This window comes from Enhydra lutris, unplaced genomic scaffold (genome assembly GCF_002288905.1).
Source record: "Enhydra lutris kenyoni isolate GAN:26980312 unplaced genomic scaffold, ASM228890v2 scaffoldscaffold20, whole genome shotgun sequence".
Classification (NCBI taxonomy): domain Eukaryota; kingdom Metazoa; phylum Chordata; class Mammalia; order Carnivora; family Mustelidae; genus Enhydra; species Enhydra lutris.
In genome coordinates this window covers 14,544,377-14,570,360 of record NW_019154104.1, presented here as the reverse complement: position 1 = coordinate 14,570,360, position 25,984 = coordinate 14,544,377, and the positions used below count along the sequence as shown (strand labels likewise).

General features: G+C 38.5%; 1 pseudogene; it reads right to left on the bottom strand.

Annotated features, from left to right (window-relative positions):
* Window positions 1-442: 442 nt before the first annotated feature.
* LOC111148738 lies at window positions 443-24,689 on the bottom strand (annotated as a pseudogene).
* Between the last annotated feature and the right edge of the window lie 1,295 nt (window positions 24,690-25,984).

Here is a 25,984-nt window from a genome sequence, read left to right as displayed (position 1 = left end):
TTTTATTATGGGTTAAATATCTTCCTACAGTTTTTAGGATATAAATTATATTTATTCTAAACTTCCTGTTTTGCTTATTCTTCTGTCTCTGTCCTTATGATGAAGTTGATTAAGCTGATCTTTTATTGAGGAACAACAAAATATTGGCCTTCCTTGAATGATTGATGACTTTTTTTTCCCCTAAAACTAGGCCATTTTAATGTCTTTTTACATTAGAATAAATAGTATTCTTGATGATTTCAGACATGTAAGGCTGTTGGGTAGTATTCGGAAACATCACAGCAATGCTGGTTTTCTCGATTGGTGTGTAGTCTTCAATAATTATAAGGAGTTACTTGTATGGAAATGATGTCAAACCATAGGACCATGCCTATGCATCCATCATTTCAGGATTTCTGGTAACTTGTGGGCATATCTTCCCCAAATACTTTCCCTCCTTGTGTCACTGTGCCATAAGGCCCAACTTGCTGATGTTCACTTTATGAGAGTTCCTTTGGTAATGACATTCAAAGTTGTATAGAGTGGGGATAGAGACTCTTTTTGATACTAAGCATTGGTGGGCAAAAGATGCCATTCAGTTCAGGATGAGTTACATGGCCTTTTTCAAATATAAGCCCAGCCACAGATGTCTATAGCCATATCACCCTGAATGCGTCTGATCTTGAAACATAAGCCCATTGGCTTAATGAGTCTTTATATTTAGGTGGTTTTTGAGTAAAGCCATCTCCAACACAGCAGACTTTAGTAACCATCTTCTTCCATATTTTCTTCTTTCTCTTTCCTGTTTGAATAATTTTTAATACTTCTATTTCTTCACAGGCAAAAAGTTGGGCAGAAATTTCCTGATTTCATTCTTTATTTTTGTTTAATCATTTTTTTTAAGTCTTTATTTATTTATTTTGAGAGAGAGTGATAGAGACAGTGTGTGTGTACACAAACAGGGTAGGGGTGGGGCAGAGGGAGAAGGAGACTCCCTCCTACGCAAGGAGCCCAATGTGGGACTCAATCCCAGGTCCCTGGGATCATAACCTGAGCCAAAGACAGATGCTTAACCAACTGAGGTATCCAGGCACCCCTGTTTAATCATTTTGGAAAGTACCTTAGCTCAGGACTGTCCCTCTTTATCCAATACATATGCAAGTACTGCTCCTTATGGAGTCTTTTTATCATTCTTTTGTTTGGTGTTTGTCTTTTCATGTATCTTGATAGTCTTTTCCATTTGTATTTTCTCAGCATGGCACTGTTTGTGGTAGAACTTAGCTTTCAGACCAATCATCTAGCCTCTTGACCTTCCTTCTTTCTCTTTTTCTCATGGTAATCCAAATGATATCCATAGTGCTTATGGTGTAGGTGTAGCTCAATACATTTTTTTTTATAATAAGGTGATGGCCACCAAGCCACCAGGTGCACAAAGAACCTCTCAATTTTGGGGTCTCAGAGACTTATGAGCTGACTCCACACCACTCACAACAGGAAAGGGACACTTCTAAAGTGTCCAGTTCCAGACAAAAAAGCATAATGCAATTGGTGACTATTGGTGTGCTCTCATCTCTAACAGCTGAAATACCTTGCTGGATTGACTGACTGTCCACTTATGGGGAGAGGTGAGATGAACTGCTGTGGCCTGTGACTGAGTAGCCTTCATTCAGAGTAGAGAGGCTTAGAATATCCCACTGGTGCAATATGTAGCCTTTAGTTATCCTATTTCCTTCACCCCCCAACCCCGTTGTCATAGCCTGATATCCTCCCATCCCCACCCACCTGAGTCTGCAACCCCTGTGGTTGCTCTCTGGCCTGAGGAGATGGATTTTTCAGAATCTGTCCTGCTTGATTTCCTCTTCTGATTACCATTGGTTACTTTTAGGACCACTCTTGAATTTAGGATCCACTACAGTTGGGTATGAAGCTCCTTTGGTAGTGTTCCCAACTTTTCTAGAAGGAAAATATGTCCTATGTCTTGGGAAATTTCATTCTTTCATTTCCCACCTTCCAAGGATTTTTTATATGTTATGATCCGTTAAGAATTCTCCTTGAGGGGCACCTGGGTGGCTCAGTGGGTTAAGCTTCTGCTTTTGGCTCAGGTCATGATCTCAGGGTCCTGGGATCGAGCCCCGCATCAGGCTCTCTGCTCAGCAGGGAGCCTGCTTCCCCCTCCCTCTCTCTGCCTGCCTCTCTGCCTACTTGTGATCTCTGTCAAATAAATAAATAAAATCTTAAAAAAAAAAGAAAAAAGAATTCTTGATTTACATAGCAGATGTGAATTTTAAAAAGAAAATGCACGATCATTTCTAGAGATTCTATTATGATATGGAGTAGCTAAAACAGTGCCAAGTTTGCCATCTAGAATGAAATTTTATATATATTTTTAATAAAAATGGGCTTCTGCTACTCACAATATTTTGAAATTTTTTTGATGAATCAATTAAACACATTTCCATGAAAGTAGATATATGTTATTTTAAGGTTGCCTAGTGTTCTAGATATAAATATACCACCTAGACATTCCCCTGTTGATGATCATTTTAGTTTCTTTTCAGTTTTTATATTACAAACAATATTTCAATAAATATGTCATATACTTTTGAAATTATTTCTATAGAATGGAATTTTCAATATAGATTTATAAAGTCAATAAGAAATATTCGTGGAATGTGGTTTTCAAAGGAAGAGATCACTCTTTCTTCTCTAAGTTTTTGTTAGCCCCCATCTGCATTAGCTCAAGGTTCTTATCATTCTGGCTATTTCAGTCCTGGAGTTGAGCGACAGGCCCATCATCCATAAGTATTCTCTTTTAGTCAGAGCAAAAGCACCAGGACAGAGGAGGGTATTCAAAAGCATGGAGAGGGGCACCTGGGTGGCTCAGTGGGTTAAGCCTCTGCCTTCAGCTCAGGTCATGATCTCAGGGTCCTGGGATTGAGGCCCACATTGGGCTCTCTGCTCAGCAGGGAGCCTGCTTCCCCCTCTCTCTCTGCCTGCCTCTCTGCCTACGTATGATCCCTCTCTCTGTCAAATAAACAAATAAAATCTTAAAAAAAAACACACACACACGCAGAGAAACATGATGCAAAAAGAAAGCATCACTCATGCATTCCCAGAATGTTAAAAACCTACAATATCTATTGATAAATAAGTGAAAATATTTTTAATTAAAATGTTTACTGAATAATATGCAGAAAAATAACATATCCTGAAGTCAAACAACTAATTTCTCAAAATTATCAGGAGCTTTACACTCACCAAGAAATTCTTAATCCTTTTCAGCAAAGAGATATTTCCTTCACATCCTAAATCCTTTTTCTCAATAGACTCAAATCCAACATCTGTCTTCATTGCAATTTTAAACATCTTCTTACCTGTTCTGGACTTCTTTTCAACAACTAACACTTTCAAGTTTGGTTCTTTTCTTTTATCCTCAAGTGTAAACTCCAAAATATCTGTGTCAGAACAAACATATGGTAGATCTACCAGAAGAACCCCAGATACAAACTCAGGTACCTTTCATCTGAAATGAGCTGATTAATAGCAGTTGACCAAAATATCACTAGAATTTACTAGGCATGTGTTCTCCATACATGAGTTGTTATTTCTTTTTTAGAAACTATAAGAAAGCACAGATAGGACACAAACAAACACACAAAGGAAAGAAAAGAGAAGGAAAAAGAAAAAGAAATAATCACTGTGGCAGACCATGTTTCAAAAACTGTCCATGTTTTTGTGTTTCCAGTTCTATGATTGTAGAACCTTGACATTTGTCCTATCAGAAGGTGGAGTCTAATTTTCACCCTTGAATGTAGGTCAGCCTTTGTGACTGCCCAATAAGTAGAATGCAAAGGAAGATACTGTGTGGCTTTTGAGACTAGGACACAAAGGGTGTTATAGCTTCCATCTGGCTCTTTCTCTGGGATACTCACTTTTGGATCCCAACCACCAAATTTTGAGGAATCCCAGGCTCCATGAAGAGGCCACCTGTAGGTGACCCTTTGACAGTCCTATATCAAGTCCCTGCTGAGAGCCATTATCAATCACCAGGCACGCGTGTGAACAGCCTTAAGATGATTGCGGTTCCTAGCCTTCCTTCATAGTATCCTGCCGATGAGGCTTCATCAGTATGGATCAGTGACAAACCTTCTCTTGTGTGCTCTATTCAAGTTCCTGACACAGAGAATCTATAACAAATGGCTGTTTTTGCCATTAAATTTGGGGTAATCATGGAAAAACCACCCTTACCCTTAGAAAAACAGAATACTTGCCTTGAGTTATTGAAATAAATAAATATGGGAGGATATACGTTTAAAACATCAGGTTTGAAAAGGGCTGGACACTCACACCCTTCCATCACAATGTTAGTTCTAGTGTAGAATTAATTCTTTTACTAGAGATTCAAATCAATATTGATGGATCTCAAAAGTTTCAGGTGGGTACCCTTTCCTGTCCTTTGGCATTTTCTCTGCTGTATATCTGAAAAATGTTTAAAATTGCAATGGATTCTCCTAATGTTTAATTGAACATTGCCCTTCCTATGTTTTAAGGCATTGTCTCTAACATCAGCCTTGACCCTCCCAATGCCTATTATACACTCTGCTGAGATTCATTTCTCTTCCTTAGCACTTGCTTTATCTGACTGTTAGGTTTGGTAGAGTTGGATGAGAATTAATAATTTATTCATTTGAAAGAAATTGATAAGTTTATTATTTAGCAAGTATATTTCGGAATGCCTTAGGCTCATCTATTAATGATTCCTTCTCCTTTAGCTCATAAAAAACAAACCAAAACCAAAACAAAACAAAACAAAACACACCAAATATATAAAACCAACCAGTAAAGATTTTACCCAAGCCACCCTGTTATGTCAACTCAGCAAAGAGAAATCAAATTGGCTGAGACCTGGTTTTGTTTTTAGTTTTACTGAGCAGGACTCTTTTCCTGAACTAATAGCTTGATGTAACAGCTAACGGAAAATTTTATCTCTTTCTGATGATATGCAAAAGAGCTACACAGTTGAGTGTAAGTCTTATATTCAAAGATTAAAGCCCACATTCATTTATGGTATCTCCAATTCTGTTTTGGTGATGAAATTTAGTGTTTTAAAAAAATTTACACCACAGCCCGTTCTAACACAATTGCTATCTGACTACTTTATAACCTACACCATACCATTTATGGATAAAATAATGAAATTTCACAGAGAATTAATTTAATGTTCTCAGAGGGATTTTCCATATCTGTTTTTCCTTTAATTACCCAAAATGGCTGTGTGAATAAGGCGGAGGATAGACATGGCAAACTAGATTCTATTCATTTCCTGGGATTTGATCTAAAGCCGCTAAGAGACATTCCATTTTTAGGTTCCTCAGATGGAAAATTTTCTACTCATGATAGTCCTTTATTTTCTTAGGTGAGGTGTAGGTAATGGGATGCTGCTGCAGATTTTTTTTTTCCTGCTGCAGATTTGAAGATGACTATGTCACAAAGGTGTCAGAATCAAATAATAATTTACAAGTGTATTAAATAGTCTAGTATTACTTTTAAGCCACACATTAAATTTGAATTGTCAAAAGTGATTTAAAATGGGACATTGATAGACTCTACCCATTCTGTCTGGAAAGCCAAACATTTTTATTGCTACAGTTACTTTGTTTGAGTCTAGGTGTGTATGTACGTATACATGTGTATTTTAAAAAATGAAACAAAGACCAGAGAAGTGTATCCTCAGAGAAATTGCATGCAAATAGGGAAATCCTTTGTCCCTGAGGCTATTGGTGGCTTTCTTTCTAGTCCACTTCAGGATTTTTCCTTTAAATAATTGTGGAGCTGAGAGTGTGGGGCAGAGCCCACTTGCTGTTTTTGCCCCTTTCGTGGGCTATAATAAGCTTCTTACCTCAACTGGACTTCATTTTTAGCAGGTTCCAACATTTTTCCTGCCATTATGACACAACTATGTATATAAGAGATCTCTGAACATAGTAAACATTGCTAGAACATCGTCATTCATTATAAGCTAAAATATAAGGATGCTTATATAAAATTTTTTTGTGTGTTTATTTTGGTTTAAACTAGGTTCCTCTGATTCTGGGTTGACCTTCATATTCTAGCCCATGAAAAAAATTTTCAAGTGGTATTTATTAGGCAATTAATCTAGTGCTTTCAAGGCATTGTGATAGAATTTTTGAAGTGGCTGTAATTTTTTTCTTCCTTTTTATGGACCACTGCAAAATATCCACCCAGTCAACACTTAACTGTGATCTATAGTGTGTGACCAAATCTACTGGAGAAAATATCTGTTCTTGCAAGAAATAAGTACATGCAGATTTTGGAGATAATTAGTTTGTACTTCACAGTCATAGTTATTTTTATTTTAAAGAACTTGGGATATTATTCTCAGACCATTCAGGGGGCAAGTCCTTCTGGTCCATTTTCCTATAGTAGTAATAACCACTATTAGTACTACTGTCATCACACTTTTTTTTTTTTTTTTTGTGGATACCTACCAGATGTCAGACACTGCTCTACATGTTAAATGTATGTTATCTTCCTAAATCTTGTGAAGTAGACATTACCCTTATCGTAAAAATGAAAAAAATTGTCACCATGCATAGTGGAAATAGCAAAATCATTGGTGTCAAACAGACTTAGACTCATTCTCTGCCACTTCAGAGCTGCCTTATGATTTTTTAAGTCTTTGGCTGTTTTTTGAATCTTACTGTAATAAAAGATACAAATGTTTGGTTTGAAGGAACCATGAAGCAAAAAGCAAATGAAAGAAAAATACAAGCAAAAATCAAAACAAGCCAACAAAAACAGATAATCAAGCCTTAAAGTCGTTTTTTCCCCTTCAGGGATCTAAATTGTTGTAAAAATGATCTCCAGTTATATTGATCAGGTGAACTTTAACTTCTGATTTTGTTCCTTTGAATTGTAATGAGTCAGTCATTCTCAACGATATGATGAGCCTTTTAAGTTACCAAGGAATGAATTTTATGTGTATTTAAATTCTAAATTGCCTAAAAATATGATTTTTGTCCTCATTTTAAGCTTTCAAGAAATTATGCCTGAATCTCTGGTTAATCAAGAGTGCAGCTCATTTCAGTTTAAATCATTCTCTTATTGAAAAAAGCCTCAGTGTTAACTGGATTGAAGTTGATTTTAAGTTATCATGTCTCTTAGAACCCTTCCTTTTCAAATGAAGTTCTGCAGCTTTTTCACTGACACCTTTAAACCAAGACATTTAACTGACACTAATTGAAAATGAAAAAGAGAGACACTATGGGGTATTATCAAATCTCAGCTATGGGAAAAAAATATGTATATCCAGTCTTCCAGGATTAATGCATAGTCTGGAAGATACCAGTCCAGATGTGCAATTCTCTTTGGTGATCATCTGGCCCAGGATATGAGTAATTTTTGAAGCTCCCTCTGGGCAGAGATATGTGCAATAAAATACCATCTCTGTTTGCCCACAACAGCTTCCTCACCTTCTAATTTGGTCAGGTCTCTGTAATATCCTTGTCCAAAAAGGACACGCTATGTATTGATGGGTACTAAATAGCTCATACTACCAAAGAGACTTCCTTTTCATCTTCTAGTCTCAGATGATCATAGTAATCCGGGGAGAACACTATTTTGTGTTGAGGTGTCTTTTCCTTCTGAACACTTCAAAGTGAAACCATCATTAAACTCGAGTGGCAGTCATTATTTGTCTCCAGAACCCAAGTGAGCAGATGAGTGGTGACTGTCTAAATGGCAAAGGGCTTGACCACTGACAGAATTATAAACCTGGATTCTGAACCTATCCTTTGTCATGAGGACAATGAAAGGGAGACAGATTTTATAGTAGGGAGGGTCAGCAGGAGAGAGATGTTCTTCAATGGTGGTCAAGGTCTATCAGTTCAAAAACACTCAACACACATTTAATGCCTACCATGTGCACTGCTGTCCTTGAGGCACATCACTCTCTGTGAACTGTTCCTTCAGAGGAAACAATAGCCCACACTCATGAGCAAGTTCTTAGCAGCTGTGACCTTAAAGGATGGAAGTGTGGTTTCACACTAAAGTTTTCCAACTGGAATTAAATGCTGGAAAGGGCATGGGAGTCAGAGGCACAGCTAATCCCTGCATCCTACAGACAGATACAGAAGGCTTAATTAGAAAGACTTTACTAGAAACATGATTCACCCTAGTTTGAAATGTCTCAAAGGGAAATGTTCACAATTTTCCATGGAAGCCCAAATTCATGGTCTGTTAGAAGTTGCTATCCTCCTGTCTCCTTGCATTTAAAAGTGAGTATTTTTCTTTCTCTTTTGATTCTTTCACCTCCTATTATTTCCTCCTAACAGAATGCTTACTCTATTCCTTTATCATTTCCATGTGACTGTGGTTTGGAAGTTGATACCTAACGATTACTAAAGAGTTGGCCAAGTACTCTTAGAAGGTACCTTGATGATTATCTCAGATCCACAAAAATGTCTGCACTTTAGATCACATACAAATTAAAAGTAAATACATTTTTGAAGTATAACATATAAGGCTAAAAAAATCCATATTTAAATAACCCTGGGTCAGTCTTTTTTGTAATCAGTTCTTTAAAATAATTCCCGTACTAAAATTTGAGGTGAATGAAAGCACCAAGGTTCTTTGGCACTTGGATCATTAATTATCTGCCTTCCTTTGCCATGTGATAAAAGACAGGCTTTTGTCTTGGTTTTCGTTCCTTTGTCAATTTAAAAAATGCTTTGCCTGCCTACCTTTGACACATTGCATTTCACACCCTGCTTAGCCTTTGCTGGGCAAGGGAGCTTGGATTTTTCTCTCCTAGAAAGTCCATTTGTTCAGAGACAAATTATATGAAATGATCAGTAAATGTGGCTTTGGGTGATGAACATGTGTGCTCATACTGTTCATGTACATGCCCTTCAACCCAGTATAAATTAATTTTTAATATATTAATTAAAACATTCTTTCCTAAAGGCAGAGAGCACATCTCCCTACCTCCCTCTTCCTCTGTCTCTCTATCTTCCATGTTGCCTAGTAGAGTGCTGTATACTTTGTGATTGCACTGAGGAAAGGGTGCTGGCATACTTTAAAGACAGTAATATAATAATAATAAAACCTTCTATTTTCTTTTCCAGTTTCCTAATCTAAACTCTGTATCTTTCTATCAATCACTCTTATGGTTCCCCTCAGCTCCCTTCATTTCAATTGTATTCTTCCGTAAGAAAATGAACAAACCAATGTCAATTTTCAGGTGGTATTCTCATGCATTTCCATGGCTTTATTTACAACGTATGCAGGTGACAGCCTGCTCATTCCATCAGTCACAGAGCTAAATTCCCATGAGTCCCAAGATGCTTCGATTTATTAACCCTGGACTATTCCTTTTGAGAGATTTATCAAAGAAAGGGTGTTTCAGAGAAACCTAACAATCCTTGCATTGAGGTTCTCTCAATCATTCCGACAGTCTAAGGCTTCACATTTGTAAAGCCTCTTGATGCATAAAATAATGCAAAGAGAGGAATAAAGCTCACAATGAACTTGCACTAGTGGGAAAGTCACGAATGGTAGTGATTAAAAACCCAGGCTTTGGATTCAGTCAGGATTCAAATCACAGCCCATCAATTACTGACTGTGTGATGAGGGCCAGGTCCTGAATCTCGGTTTCCTTATATGTGAGGAGAAGTAAGAATATCGACCTCATAGGACTTCAGAGAAAATCAAATGAGATAATGGTTGTAAATATGAGACCCAGTGAAATGTCTGGAATGTGTTGCATTTTCCTAAAGCTGTAACTATAGTTATTCCTAAAGGCTGCAAAATGGTCAGTCTTGTTATGAGAAGGTTTGTTATTTCAGTTCCACAGATTCCTTTACCTAAATCACATTTTTCAAAATATCTCTATTGAACATGGAGGGAGCACGTATTACCAGACATTGGCAGTGCTGTCTTCCCATCTGCAGCATTATCAAGGGGCAAGGAAACCATCTCATCACATTGTGAATTTGGCAGAAGGATTAAAAATGTATAGAGCTTGAATCATAGGCTATGTGTTAATTAGTATAGAAGCCAAAAGAGTACTTGATTTTCAGTTCAACTTGAAATTTTCAATTTATTTCTCAGTTCAGTGGAACAGTGATATTAATAGCTAGTATTAGTGGAGGGATTACTCAGTGCCAGGCACTAGATTCCCTAGCGCAAATATTTCTCAATTCAGGGGAATGCTCTGCAGGGTCCCTGGGACAATAATCCTTAGGTAGGCAATAATTATCTTGCCTTCTCCTCAAATGAATCAAAATTCAAATCAAGTTCTCCTTTGACTTTGTATATGCCAACATCTGGCAGACACTTTGACATCTATGTCTCACTAGGCCATTTATAACTCCCTGATTTTCTCTTCATTCTGAAGACTGCTTTTTCATGAATTCCTCACCAATGCATAAAAGCCGTAAAGTTCAGTGCTTTTTCATAGTCAGATGAAGAGTTCCAGGGACCATTTGTGTTATCAAGATTGCAACATCACTAAGGTATTCCTTATTGCCCAATTTTTAATTTATTCAGTGAAAAAGCAGAGGACAGTTAAAACTTTAACATTGAGGGGCACCTGGGTGGCTCAGTGGGTTAAAGCCTCTGCCTTCGGCTCAGGTCATGATCCCAGGACCCTGGGATCGAGCCCCATATAGGGCTCTCTGCTCCACGGGGAGCCTGCTTCCTCCTCTCTCTCTGCCTGCCTCTGTGCCTACTTGTATCTCTGTCTGTCAAATAAATAAATAAAATCTTTAAAAAAAAAAAAACTATTAACATTGAATGCTATATCTGAAAAACCTATAAATAGGTTAACTGAGGGGCTAGCTACACAGGACTGAAAGCAGTAATTTCATGGTAGGAAGAATGCCTAAAGGTCTTATTTCAAATTCTGATGATGCAGCAGATCTAGACGCTAGCGTTTTATAGCAATGCCTGAACTGACAAACATTAACCAGAAATCACTGCCCATGATACAAGTGGCGATCTGTCATGGTAAATGTCAGTATGGGGAAGACTTTAAAAGCCAAAAAACCAAAAAAGATCAGATATAAAGCTTATCCAATTGGACTTTGCTCTCTAGAGGAATTTTTAAATTCATATTATAATTGGGTAACCTGTGCTCTTTATAAGTTCTTGAAAGGTTCTCTAGCTCTAGATAGTACTGTTTATGGCCTTGAATGATTACATATCAAATCCCCTTAGGAGAGGCAATCTTTGAATGACAAAAAGATTTCCAGATTCTAAATGATTGGCCCATGTATTTCAAGCTACATTCAGATTAGTAAAATTTCAGTGTAGCACTGATGATGGGGTTGGATCCATCTTTTGTGATCAGCATTAACAAAATTTTACTCTCAATATTATTAATTTTTTTTCAAATAATAATGATCTTTCAAATCAGAATGTTAATCAAAAGAAACCAAGCAGAATATATCAGCTTCTTCTTTTAGATCTAATATCATTGTTTCTAACAATGATATGATAGAAATCTCCCACTGATGTGTTTTTAATACATGAAACTTAAATACAACTCTCAACTTACTAAAAAGATACAGGGTCTCTTGTTCCAGAAATGAAGACTAAATCATCAGCAAAATACAAAATCTTTCAAAATGACCCCAACTTAACTTTCTAATATTTTCCCTACCATTTCTACTCATCTTCAAAATGTATACCTAAACCATAGTTACAGAAGACCTGTTGCATTTCTCCAATGTGTCATGGATGTTTACCTGTCTGCTTCTTGCACTTAAATGACCCACTTCCCTTCTCTGTGTGAACAATTCCAAATCAGCCTTCAAACTGCAGCTCAACTACAACCCAGAGCTGGTCGCCTCTTCCTCTATCTGTGCTCAGTCTATCAGAGCATCTGCCACATTGTGCTGACCTCTGACCACATCACACAGAGTGATAAGCTCTATTTTGCCTTTGTATTTGCAGTACTCAGAGTGGCATTGAGGAGTCAGTGGACAATAAATAATATATTTTTTTCTGAATGAATCACTCCCAGGGCTGCTATGTACATCTCTGCAGGTTATGCATGACTTCACTCTAGGGGCCACAATTCAGATAGATTACGATGTGAACAGGAACCCTGTAGTTGTGAAATACATATCCTGACAACACATGGCAGATTCAGTCATTCGGGCTACAAGTTTCATACTCCCTCATGTTAAGCGTTAGTGTTCAGTGCTGCTCACGCCCTCTTCCTTCAGTTTCCAAATCCTGATAAATCAGGATAAGTTGGTTTTGCTGTAGTAACAAACAGTTCCAAAGTCTCATTTATTTGACACAACAAGTGATTCATAGGACATGTCCAATACAGGTGGGCAGAGGAATTCTTTTCAATATTATCTTTCAGAGACCAAGACTGACAGAGGTTCTATCTTGACCCATGGTCATGATCATTGAGACTAAAATCAGAATGTGGCTGATTCTGTACATGATTCAAAAATCATGTACTGGCTCTTTGAGCTTCTGTTTAGATATAGCACGTAACACTTCCAATCACATATCAGTGGCCAAAGAAAATCATGCAGCCGTACGTACCTAATTTTGAAGGGGGTCAAAGAAAATGCAGTTCTTCCAGATGCTCTAAAGAAGGAGAAATACTCATAAATTGGAGCATCTCCTATTTCTACTCCATTTGTCTGGCTTAACTCCTTCTTACCTTATCCCTAGACTATAACTATCACCTACATAGCTTCCCTGCTTTCTTTTTCTTTCTTCCATCTTGCCCTCAGCCCTTCTCTTCATCAATGATAGATTGATATTTAAAAAATAAAAAAGGGGCACCTGGGTGGCTCAGTGGGTTAAAGCCTCTGCCTTTGGCTCAGGTCATGATCCCAGGGTCCTGGGATCGAGCCCCGCATCGGGCTCTCTGCTCAGCAGGGAGCCTGCTTCCTCCTCTCTCTGACTGCTTCTCTGCCTACTTGTGATCTCTGTTGTCAAATAAATAAAATCTTTAAAAAAATAAAAAAGAAAAAAGAAGTTTCTTACTTCTTTCAAGAAGAGATTTTTAATTAAAAACTTTCAGTGATTCCCCCACTGATTACCAAACTAAGTGGCAATTTATTTATCTAATCCCTCCTCTTTCATACATTCCACAATTTTTGACTTCTTAATGGGAATCAGACACCACATGGGACACTGAGGAGCAAAAAAGATAGTTCCTGGACTTGACAGAGCTTATAGCTAGACACAAAGAGAAAATGAGGGTATTTCAGAGTGATGTTATAGTGGTATAGCTCAGTGGTAAGATCAAGAACAGGATAACTTTTTTTTTTTTCAGATTTTATTTATTTATTTTTTGACAGACAGAGATCACAAGTAGGCAGAGAGGCAGGCAGAGAGAGAGGAGGAAGCAGGCTCCCTGCTGAGCAGAGAGCCCGATGTGGGGCTCTATCCCAGGACCCTGAGATAATGACCTGAGCCGAAGGCAGAAGCTTTAACCCACTGAGCCACCCAGGTGCCCCAAGAACAGGATAACTCTGATTGGAGTCGATAAAGGCATCTCCAAGGAAGAGATGTTTCAGATGGTTCTTGGATTTTGAATATATGTTTTATAGGCAAATATAGTTGGGGATGGGTGAATTGGGGAGGGGTGAAGGCAGAAGGAAGAACATGGATAAAGATGGAGGCATGAAAATTTGGTGTGTTAGAAATATAAATAGTTCTGTAGGCTAGAAGACAAGAAGCTCAGGTGGTGGGATGGGAGTAGTTCTGATGGGTAGGAAGTACACATGGAAAGAGAGATTGAAGTCGTGAGAAATGGAGGAGCCTTACAGTTGGTTTTAAAGAGTCTGGCCTTTGTCCTTTGGGAATGGTAGAATAATTGAATAGTTTTAAGCAGGAAATGATGTGATCTACTTTGTACTTAAGGTTCACTCTAGTGGTAGCATGAATGCAGAAGTGGAAAGCAGGAAATACCCATTTTGGGGTGACTTTTTACTGTGATTAATTTTATGTATCAACTTGCCTGGGCCATGGGGTGGCCAGATATTTGGTCAAACTTGTTCTGGGTGTTACTGTGAGGGTATTTTGGGTGAGAGTAACATTTACATTAGTAGTAGTTTAAATTAGTAGCCTTTGAGTAAAGCAGATGAACCTCATCCAGTGAACTGAAGGCCTAAATAGAATAAAAAGACTGTTCTCCCCCGAGCAAAGGAGAATTCTCCAGCAGACTGCCTTTAAACTTCATCTCTAGCATCAGTTTTTTCTGGTTCTAAAGCAGACTGCCTTAGGACTCAACTGGAACTCTGGCTCTCCTGGGTCTCCAGCCTACCAGCCCACCCTGCAGATTTTTGACTTGCTAGCCTCCATAAGAGTGTGAACAAATACTTTACAATAAATCCCTCCCTCTTGCTTTCTTTCGCTCTCCCTCCTCTCTGCCTCCTCTCTCACTGTCTCTATCTCTCTCTGTCTCTCTTTGTTTTTCTGTCTCTCTGTCTCTCTCTCTATTGGTTCTGTTTCTCTGGAGAACCCTGACTATACAAATTTTGGTACTGAGAGTGGTTCTGGAAGAACAGAATCTTAAGGATGAATTTTGTGAGTTGGTTCTAAGGCTTCTAGAATTAGGTTTTTAATCTGATTAGATTTAAAGACATTAATGACTCTATTTTAAGTAGTAAAAAGAACACTAATAGCCCATGTGTGACCTGGCAATAGTACTATGCAAAATATCACCAATGTGATAATCAAAGTCTAGAAGTAAGAATCTGGGTGTCCATGTATATAATACTTGGACATATTTGTCAAGTAAATCCTTAAAAAAATTATTTATTTATTTATTTATTTATTTATTTATTTATTTATAGAAAGGGAGTGGGAAGGGAGAGGGAGAGAGAGAATTCCATGCAGACTCCACACTGAACCTGGATCCCTACTCGGGACTCCATCTCACAACCCTGAGATCATGACCTGAGCAGAAACCAAGAGTCCATGCCTAATAAACTGAGCCACCCAGTTGCCCCTAAAGGTAAAAGTCTTAAATACTTAGCATTTACCAAGTCAAGAAATAGTCTATGAAATGTTAAGTGCCTTGCCCGAGGCATCAAAACTTAAAGTGAATGAGGTGTGTCATGAACTCACATTTGCTGGTGCAGTTTCTGGTATTTTCACCCATTACTCCAAAACTGAAGGGCTGAGTTCAGTCCAAGGACTTTACTTTTGAATTATAATTTGTAGTTCTCTGGAAATAGCTCAGTACTTTTTGGGATGCTTATAATGGAGCTGCTGACTAATGGTTTATTAACAATGGAGGTGGACATAATCTGATGGGATTAATCAAGTGTGGGTCAAGTTGCCCCCAAAGTAATTTCCATATACTCCATATAAATAGAGAACCTAATTATGTAAATCACTCCAGAGATCTCTAACTGACCTTCTTGATAAGAATTAACCAATAGTAATAAGTGGAAAGAGAAAATATTGGAAATTGGATCATTTCCTCAAATAAATCCAGAGTTGACAACAATGCTTCTTGAGTTTGAGTGCTGTAGTTGCTGACTGGGGACTATAGTGCTGATTCAAGCTCCCTGAATGGGATGTATAGATTCACTAGGAAGTAAACTAAAAAGAAAGATGTTTTCTGTTTCTGTATGACCTAGCTTTATATTTATTAAAACTTGAAATGTTTCTCAAAGTGATGGTAAACAAACTTGTTCAACTGGCAAGAAAAAAAAAATCACCCTGTATTTTCTAATCAAGGAGGATTAAAAGGCTGTGAAACTATATCCAATGCACAAATGTTGTAATTACGATAAATATTTGTCCTTTCTGTTTTCACTACAAACTCAAAAATCCTAGAGTCTGTGTTTGGCACATGCAGGAGATTACAGCCATCTGCTGACAGACAAAGCTGTCAATTATAAAACAATCTGGCTTTCCATTTCATTCCATTTCCAGGTTAAATGTGGCCCAGCTGAGGTAGGATCTTAACTATTATTACTATTAAAATTGAGAAGTTCTTGATCCCTTCTGCCCTGTGATCCCTTCTGCTCTGGATCCCCAGAAATTTGCAAATCTCTGAACTTGGAGTTTCAAACTCAAGGTCAGCATATCTTGTACAGGCCATTTAATAAGGTAAACCACACTAAGGGAAGGCTATGAGCTTTTTATCTAATTTGAAGGCAAAATGATGGTTTCATTCAATTAAAATATACTTTAGACTGAGGAGAGAAATTACGGCAAACAGACATAGCAAAATGGAGATAGGACTATTGTCTGTCAGCTGGACTGATGAACATTTAAAAGGGAAGTTTTGAGGTTAATAAATAATAAAACAATGAAACATGGGGGGGCATGGGGCTGGCTCATTCAGAAGAACATTCGATTCTTTTTTTTTTTTTTAATTTATTTATTTGACACAGAGAGAGAGAGCACAAGTAGACAGAGAGGCAGGCAGAGAGAGGAAGGGAAGCAGGCTCCCTGCTGAGCAGAGAGCCCGATGCAGGTCTCGATCCCAGAACCCTGGGATCATGATCTGAGCCGAAGGCAGAGGCTTTAACCCACTGAGCCACCCAGGTGCCCTAGAACATTCGATTCTTGATCTCTAGGTCATAAGTTCAAATCCCACATTGGGTACAGAGATTACTAAAAATAAATAAATAAATAAATAAATAATAAACTTTAAAAAAACACACAGAATGAGGGGTGTCTGGATGGCTCAGTTGGTTAAGCATCCAACTCTTGGTTTTGACCCAGTTCATGATTTCATGGGTCCTGAGATCCAGCCCTGTGTTGGGCTCTGTGCTCAGCAGGGAGTCTGCTTGAGATTCTTTCCCTGTGCCCCTCTCCCTGACTTGTGCTCTCTATCTCACTCTAAAATAAATAAATAAATCTTAAAACAAAACAAAACAAAACAACAAAACCCCACACATACAATGAAACATGGAAAGTAGAATGGCCAATTTAATGCCTTCAGATTCAGGAGGAGGGACAGTTTAAAACCATGGTAGAGACATTTTAATGAAATCAGCAGTGGCCCTAAAATTAAGGCCATTAGAGACCTAATGGAAATGAGTTAGCCTTTGTTTTAGCCAGATTCCATACTAGACAATTCACTCAGATTTCTTGAAATTTTCCTGCAGTTTCACTGGAAACAGTTATCTTATATTTTGTCTTAGTTAAATGCCTTTTAATGGACTGTTCGGTAACTCTTCTATTCCTCAGCAGCCGGGGAGGAAGAATTGGCTTTTAAACAGACACCTAATAGTAGAGAATACACATTTTCCCACCTAGATCTGGGCATGGGTCAGGCCTGAGGACACTTCCAAGGGGCTATTGAAAGCCTAATTAAGGCTCCATATTTACATAATGTTAATCATAGTGTTTTTTGAAAGAGTTCTTCCTCAACGCCATTGGAGACCAGAGGGAAGTAAAAATGAATTTGAATTTTCTCAAGTGCGTGATTCCTCCCCTCCTTTCAATTTAACAACCGCAGTTTGCATTTCATAACAATGACCTAATCTTGGGTAAATAATTTCACCTACTGACTCCTGAACCCAAGGCAAAAGAAAAAAAAAGAGACACTATATTTTACAAATGAAGAGCCCACTGAAACACAATTCATAAATCTAATGCTTCTCAGTTAAACATAAAAATGTGTACCTAAAAGGATTCCATTTAAAGCAAATTGGGTAACAATTAGGGCATCTGGCTCTATCCTGCAGAAGCAAATTTTGCCTCCTGGTTTCAGGGAGAAGGTTAAGTTGGATTTCAAAGTTACCTTCCACTTTGCAACTGGCTCTGTTCTCCCATCTGGTGACATCCTCAATGTCAGCATTTCATTTTCTCTTCTCCATGCCTCTTGTACTCAGCCATCAACATTGTGTGTCCTGGGTCTCATTCTGTCAATTGGATTAAATGTTAATCCAATGGTAAAGAACAGTGGACTAACTTTATTGTCTAGTACAGCTGTTGGAGCTTTCAATGTCAATACATTGTTGGACCAGAATCAACTGGAAGGTTTATTGTAATTAATTTAACACCTATACACAGACTCCTCTACTTGAAGACTTTCAACTCCAGACTCTTAGAGACATAAAAAAATTTCCCTATAAAATTATCAACTTTTCTTTCCTTGACAAATGGTAGTATAGGAGGGATCCTGCAGATAGGTGTTGAAGGGGGATCAGGATATGCCACCTCAAAATATGCCATTTTGACATAAGGATTACTTTGAGTTGAAGGCAATTGGTCCTCCCCATTATCTGCTTAAAAGTGAACATAAATTTCCCTTTGTAACGTTGACTCCATTTTACCAGGAAGAGAAGAGTGACTGTTACCTGGGATAGAGAACAAACACCAAGGTGAGTTTGTACAAACAAACCTTACTAAAATAACTCTTATCTCCCATCAGCTGCCTGGTGTATTTCTAGTCCCTTCCTTATAATTTATTGTCCTTTGAAGCCCTAACTTTCCTTCCTTTGTTAAAATGGTGTATAAGCCCCTGAGTCTAACCACTTTTCTGACTCTCACTTTTCTTTCTTTTTATTTTTCTTTTCTTCCTCTCTCTCTCTCTCTCTCTTTTTTTTTTTTTAAATTTAAAGAGAGGGAGAGTGTGTGTGTGAGAGTGGCAAGGAGGGGCAGAGGGAGAGAGAGAGAGAATCTCCAGTGAGATTCTGCTGAGTGGGAAGCCCAGTGCAGGGCTCCGTTTCACAACCCTGAGATCATGACTGGAGCCAAAATCAAGAGTCAGATGCTTAAATGACTGAGCCACTGAGATGCCCCTTGACTGTCACTTTTCTATGGACTCCTGTGTATGTAACTATTAACAAAAATCCTGTACCTTTTTCTCCTCTTAATCTACCTTTTGTTAAATTCACAGATCCCCAAGACTGAATATAAGAGATAGAAGAAGAGATTTTCCTAACAGTGGACAGAAGTTAAGTTTCATCACTGTGTGCCTACATTGATACAGAAGAAGGACAGGAGTATCTCTGAGACTATAAATCCTACATGTATTAAAGTTCCTGCTGATGAGAATTTTCCTGGGGACTGTGGATGCTGGTTCATACTCAAGACATTTTGCATCCACACATCCTCAAGGTCGATGGTAAGAAGGAAAATGAAGATACCCAATGGGGTTTATGAAGTTTATTAGTGACATATGGGGCACCCACTGCTTGTTAACCTACAATATCTATTTTCCTCTTGTTTATCCATAACTTGAATGTCTCATTCATAATGATTTTTTAATTAATAACCCTTACTTCCTTATCAGATCTGATTTCATTCAGGATAGCAGTGATGAACAGTTTAGTCCAATTAAAAGAACTTACGACCTTTCACCTCCCCAAAATTAGGAGATTCTGTGGCCCAGGTGTAGCTAGTGAGGGCAGGTCTCCAAGTGGACATATTGAGAACAACATTGTTTTCCTGTCAAAAGTGACAAACTAAGCCTGTATGAATCTTTTGCTGATTATTCTTTTCTTTTCCACTTACTGGAATACAGATGCAATGTCTGAAGTACAGAAGCCATCTTACAATCATGAAGTTAAAAGACACAGGCTAAAAATGGCAGACCAGGAGGTAGAAGGGGCCGAGCTTTTGATGACTTCCCAAAACAACTGCCCCAGTTTTAGACTGCCCACCTCTGGAGATCTGGTCATGTGAGAAAAATCTGTTTAAGCCACCTTTGAGGTTTTTGTTGTATGAAGTCATCCAAATTCTAAGTGACACAAACTGCTCCAACAGATTTTAATTTTATTGTTAAAAAGTGGTCTATTGGGGGGAAAATGCTTGAAAGATTTTATTTTAAAAACTTTGGGGAGTAGCTCAGACTTCTATACAGGAGAGTGTATTGGTTGAGCAAGTTAAATTTCTCTCTGCAGCTATAACTTTACAAAAAGAGATAATTAGGGGCACCTGGGTGGCTCAGTGGGTTGAGCCTCTGCCTTCGGCTCGGGTCGTGGTCTCGGGGTCCTGGGATCGAGCCCCACATTGGGCTCTCTGCTCAGCGGGGTGCCTGCTTCCCTTCCTCTCTCTCTCTGCCTGCCTCTCTGCCTACTTGTGATCTCTGTCTGTCAAATAACTAAATAAAATCTTTAAAAAAAAAGAGAGAGATAATTAAAAGGAGTTTGACATTTTGGTTATTTACTTTCTTTGCCACACAGACATTTTGGTTATTTACTTTCTTTGCCAAGGAACTAGCATTAGTAAATTAGTTCTCTTCATGTAAGTTAAAATACACTGAATATTATTCCTACAACAATGCCTCCTTCCGTCATTTGGGCACTGAAGCTCCCAACTAGTGATAGAAGGTTGGATCTCTAGTACTCCTGAAATCAGACACAGTCCTGGACACACCCTGGGAGTTTGTCCTCTGTGAGAATCTCCTTTGCTGTATTTGTCTAGGGACCTCTTTAAAAACTGCTGGAATAACACATGTATCTGTGATTAGTTTTCTAAATTGGCACACTGATTTTAATGATCCTTTCTGAAAATGCTGTCTTAAACAGAATCCTGTAAGAGAATGAGAAGGTGAGTATTTGGAAAATTGGGGCCTTTCAGCATTCCTCAAAATTGGTTCCACATCCATGGGTAAGCCCCTTCTAGAACATAAATGCTAGATGGAGGAAAGCTGGCGGAAAACTAAAGGGAGAGAAGAAAGAAGTGGCCTCCATCACAGTAATTTGCCTAGGGCTCTCAGTAGGTCTGTTTGCACAACAGTAACTCCTTGGGTTTCCTTCCACCAGATAAAAAGTCCATCATTAGGGTTGTGATTTGCAAAATTCCCTTGCTGCCTCACTCTCACTGGAAGGGACCAAATGAATCAATCAACATCACTTTCCCAAGGCTCTGTTTGCAATCAAAAGGACCAAAGTTTTTCTCGTTTATAATTAGTGAAACATCCTGCTAAAACAAGATCCACATGAAGGCTTGCCAGCATCACACATCCTCATCCCAACATCTAACTCATAAAGAATACACACTCTGTGTTGTGTAGAGTGGTGCTTAGCAGCTGCTTAATGGCATAGCAACTGTACACAGGACTGAAAAGCAAAGGCAAATACCAGATTTGATTGAACCTGCACGGGAAATTTCAGGTGGTATAATGTAATTACCAGAGTTAGGATATTGAGGTTAAGTAACACCTTATGCTCTCTTATCTAAAAGTGTCCAGGATCTCTACCAGCCATAAATGACTTGGATCTTAGTTTTATAACCCGGTAGTGGAAAGGGAGGCAATTCTCCAGCAGCACAGCAGTCTCTTGTTGGAAACCCTGTTTCTCATCCGGCACCACCTGTGTGTCCCCTTGGCTGTCCCCCAGCACAAGGCACCGATGCAGCCAAGCCCACCGAGCCCGTGAAAATGGCCAGAAACACAACAGAAGGTGTTGGCTTCCTGGCCTCTCGTTGAGGCCATCTGGACTCTCTAACACACCTGTTTGGGAGGGTTTCCATAGCTTGGTTTACAAATGTAAGTGCAGCTCAGAATGTTCTGGTCTGGGGCTGATCATTGGCCTTCACTTTTGGGGATGTTAATTATGCAACAAGATCATTTCTGTGCCCATTTTTCTCCGCCGTTATAAACTTTAGATGGCAAAAATGTGCTTCTCGGTATATTTTTTTTTTAGTGGAATGAACAGATGTAAAAGTGTTTTCAATTCCTTAATAAAGGTGACATTAGGCCAGATTTGATATTACTCTAAGTCCCACATAACATTTAAAAATGAGTTTTTTCAACCATAAAATTACTAATTGATCTGTCTTGTAAAAAGATAAAGGAAATGAATGCCTATTTGAGTTTCATTTCTGTCAGGCTCCCGATTCCTTATTTTATGTAGCGCAAAATGAATTTTAATGAAGCAGCCTCCAAATTTCAAAATATGCCATTACCCTTCTGAAGTAATTGGCATATTTGACTGCCTTTTCCTGTCTTAGAGTCTGTCTGACTTCTCATCTTAAAGTCAATGTTCCATTCAACATGTTCTTCTGCATGCCATGTGAAAGAAGTAAATTAAAACAAGAGGAGGGACTGTACCAGAAAGAATTCATTCATTGAGCGACTCAACAAATATTTATGGAATTCCTGCTGTAGGTCAGGCACTGCTCCAGGTGCTGCAGAGAGAGGGCAGCATAAGTGAAAATCCCAGCTTTCATGGAGTTTCCATGTCTGTGGAATGAGACAGTATAATAGACACACAAATACATGATATTCAGGAGATTTGCACTATGAAGAAGAATAATAAATGTTAATATGTGGAAAGGGACAAGACGGAAAGTCTGTGTATATTGGATTGTTTTGTTTGTTTGTTTTGTATTTTTTTGAAGGGAGCCCAGATGAGCCTCTTTAGGAAAAAATGGCATTTAAGCAGATACCCAAATGAAGTAAAAGGGTGAGCTATTTTGGCAATGAGAATCAGTAGTTAGAGTAGGCTTTCTTCTTCCTCCCACATTTTTGCCTACTTATGTACATATAAAACACTTGGGGTTGCTTTATCTAATCTGGGAGGCTACAGAAGGGATGAGGAAAAAGGCAACTTTGGTTAACTACCTGTGCTACAATATGTATATTTCTATTTTGTGAACCTGTATGACAACTCTCTGGCCCAATAATTGGATCCCTTTTTACAGCTAGGGAAGCAAAGGTTCAGGGACAGCTTGACGTATGAATGCTCTAGTTCTTTCTTGTTGCATCACAAACTCCTAAATTTTGTGGGCTAAAATAACAACAGTTCTTTATTTTGCTCATGAAGATACAATTTAAGCAAGACTCAAAAGGAAAGGCTTCTGTCTGCCCCATGTGGCATCATTTGGGAAGCACAGTTTAGGGTTAGGAATCCATATCCAAGATGGCTCATCCCCACTGATGGCAAGTTGGTGCTATTTACCCAATGATAGATAGCTGTGTCTGAAGGCCTGTGGGCCTCCTTTTCTCTCTGTGCACACTAGGCTCCCTCAGAGCATGGTGACTGGGTTTCTAGGACAATGCCCTAAAAGAGACCACAAGATAGAAAAATATGGCATTATGATGTAGTCTTGGAAGTCCGTATGCCCAGATCTGCCTCTCATAGTGTCGGGTTTTCAACAAACTGACATCACCCTGACCCCCAGGAAGGCATTCTATTTTCCCAAATAACACCTTTCTCTGCATCCGTTTGTTTAGTCAACAAGCATTCCTGAGTGCCTCTAGCACAATAGTTAGAACTCTGCTCTGGAGTCCAGTTGTTTGAGTTTGTATCCTGGCTTTTCCCACTTACTTGTTGATGAAACTAGGGAGATTTACCCAATCTCTCTTTGCCTTGGTTTTATTAAATGTAAAACATCAGGATTTAAGGAAGGTCCAGAGAACTTCTCATGCACCTAATAAGATCAATAATTTCTAGCCCTGTAATGCTACCAGCTCAGTTCCATTGTCTTAAAAAAAAAAAAAAATAAATCCCAAGAAGGTAAAATTAGAATTAATGACCTACTGGGGCACCTGGGTGACTCAGTTGGTAAGTGTCTGACTCTTGATTTCAGATCAGGTCTTGATCTCAGGGTTGTTGAGTTCAAGCCTCATATTGGGCTCCATCCACACTGGGTATGGAAACTACTTAAAATAATAATAATAATAATAATAATAATAATAATAATAATAATAACCTGCCTTCTCCAGAAAGACTGCCATACATTTTATCTCCACAAGAGGCCCAAGACATATATGATATCCTTTATAAGAACTTTTATGCCCCTATGTTTCTGTATAACCCTGAATCTAATTCAAGCTCTCATCTCTTACCATGACTACCACCTCTGCCCCAGCAAAGCACCAAACCCTTCTACTTTTTCCTTTGGAATTTATGGTCATCATCTGAAAACAAACAAACAAACAAACAAATAAAACCTGTTTTCTAAGCAATCTCCTCACCTTCTTTCTCTAAAAGAAATAGTTTCCTAAAGCTCTTTCTTGTGATAGCTGTTTTGTTTTGTTTTTACCACTACTACCCTATGTAGTAAAGGACTTTGTGGTAGGATAATTGTCTTTCTTGTTCTTTCTTACTGTGTCTAAATCATTTCTCCTCTCACCATCCCCAAATCCAATGTTCACTGAAGCAAATGCCATAAGATTATACTGCCTACATCCCTTCATAACACAATCATCCATCAGTACCCTGCTTTTTCCTTACCCTTCACATGAGACTTTAGCCCTTGCCTCATTCGGTAGGTTTTCCCCTAGTATTATACCTATCACTATATTACTGGATTTTACCACATATACAGATAATCCATCCACTATCCTGGCTTCTAACAATAAATTCTCCTTCCCTTTCCAACAATCTTCTTTCACCCCATCTCTACCATCCACTCTTACAGCCATATTTTGGATCCTAAATCTTGTCAGCTTACTTCCTTTAGTACAAATTCCAATAATTCTTCAGTTCACCAAGAATTTTAATCCACTTTTCTCAAAATTCCAATCTTCCTACTTTTTCCTTCCTTACCTTGCTAGGTAGCATTCTACAGCCCATTACTAAGGACCACTCTTTGCATATTTTTTCAACAACTTGAACTTTGTCACCTATGGATGAGTTTTTATTGGTGTCACAACAAATCACTACAAATGTAGTGGTTTGAAACAATACACATTTGTTTATCTTATAATTCTGTAGGTCCAAGTTTGGTGGGCTCTTACCTGGAGTTTCTGAGGAATCATCCACTTCTAAGCTCATCAAGTTGTTGGCCATACCCAGTTCTATGCAGTTGTAGGACTGAGGTCCCACTTCTTTGTTGGCTGTTGGCTGGGAGTCACCCCTAGCCCCTAGAGGACATTTTCTGGTCCCTGCATGTGGACCACTACAATTCAGAGTCAACAGGTTCTACTGAATCCTTCTCATACTTTGAATTTCTCTGATCTCTTATTCTGCCTCTTTGCTTTTAATAGTTCTTGTGATTACCTTCAGCCCACCTGGACAACCTCCTTATCTTAAACTCATCTGATTAATAACCTTATATCTTTAAAGTCCCTTCATAGTAGGACTTATATTAGTGTCTGATGGAATAACCAGAGGATGGGATCTCGGAGGGACATTTAAAAAATTTTGCTTATCACCATCCATGTAATTTTTACATGATAAACTCTAACTCTGCTTAAAACTGGCCCTGGACCCCTTTGCAGCTGCTCCACAGCTGAAGAAAAACATTCAGTGTTCTAATAGGGACATTCTGAATTTGTGATGACAAACCTCAAGTAGGACTCAGCACAGCCAAACAATCATTCTGTATTTCCCTAGGAGGCATCAGCATATAGAAGATATTTAAAACATTGGGACTAATGAGCTCAACTATAAAGAGAATGTTGATAGAGAACAGTAGAGAGCTGATGACTAAGTCCTGAGGAAGTCCAATGCTTAGAGGTCAGGAAGAAGGAGAATCAAGCAAAAGAAACTGATAAAGAACAGCCAAAGAGAAGTACAAGAAAACCCAGGAGAGTATAGTGATCTAGAAGATAAATAAAAAAGGTGTCTTAAGAACAGGGGATTCATCAACTGTGTCAGGTACTGTCTAGAATTGGGAATTGTTCATTGGGTTTGGCATAGCGGAGGTCCATGGGGAACTTGAGAAGTGGAATATCAGTATATGGTATGAGCAAAGTCTGACTGGGATGAGTTGAAGAGAAAATAGCTATTGGAGAAGTAGAGGTAGCAAGAATAAACAACTCTCTAAGGAGTTTTTCTATAAAGATGAACACAGAAATGGGGTAATGCTATAGGGTTTCATGGGATTTAAGAGCAGAGAAAGATTGGTGGGGAAGCACATGGGGGCATTTGTATTGACTTCTAGTTGGTATGAAAATCCAAAAGAATCCACTTAGAAAATTTCAATTTCAGATTTTCACTGTTAATATTTTCAAATTATTGAACATTGAATGCAGGGACACTTCTTTAGGTTTTTATGCATTACTGGACAAGTTCTTGCACAGTGTAGGGTAAGAAGGCTATAGCATATCAAAATGTATCCGAGAGCCATATATCTTTGACAC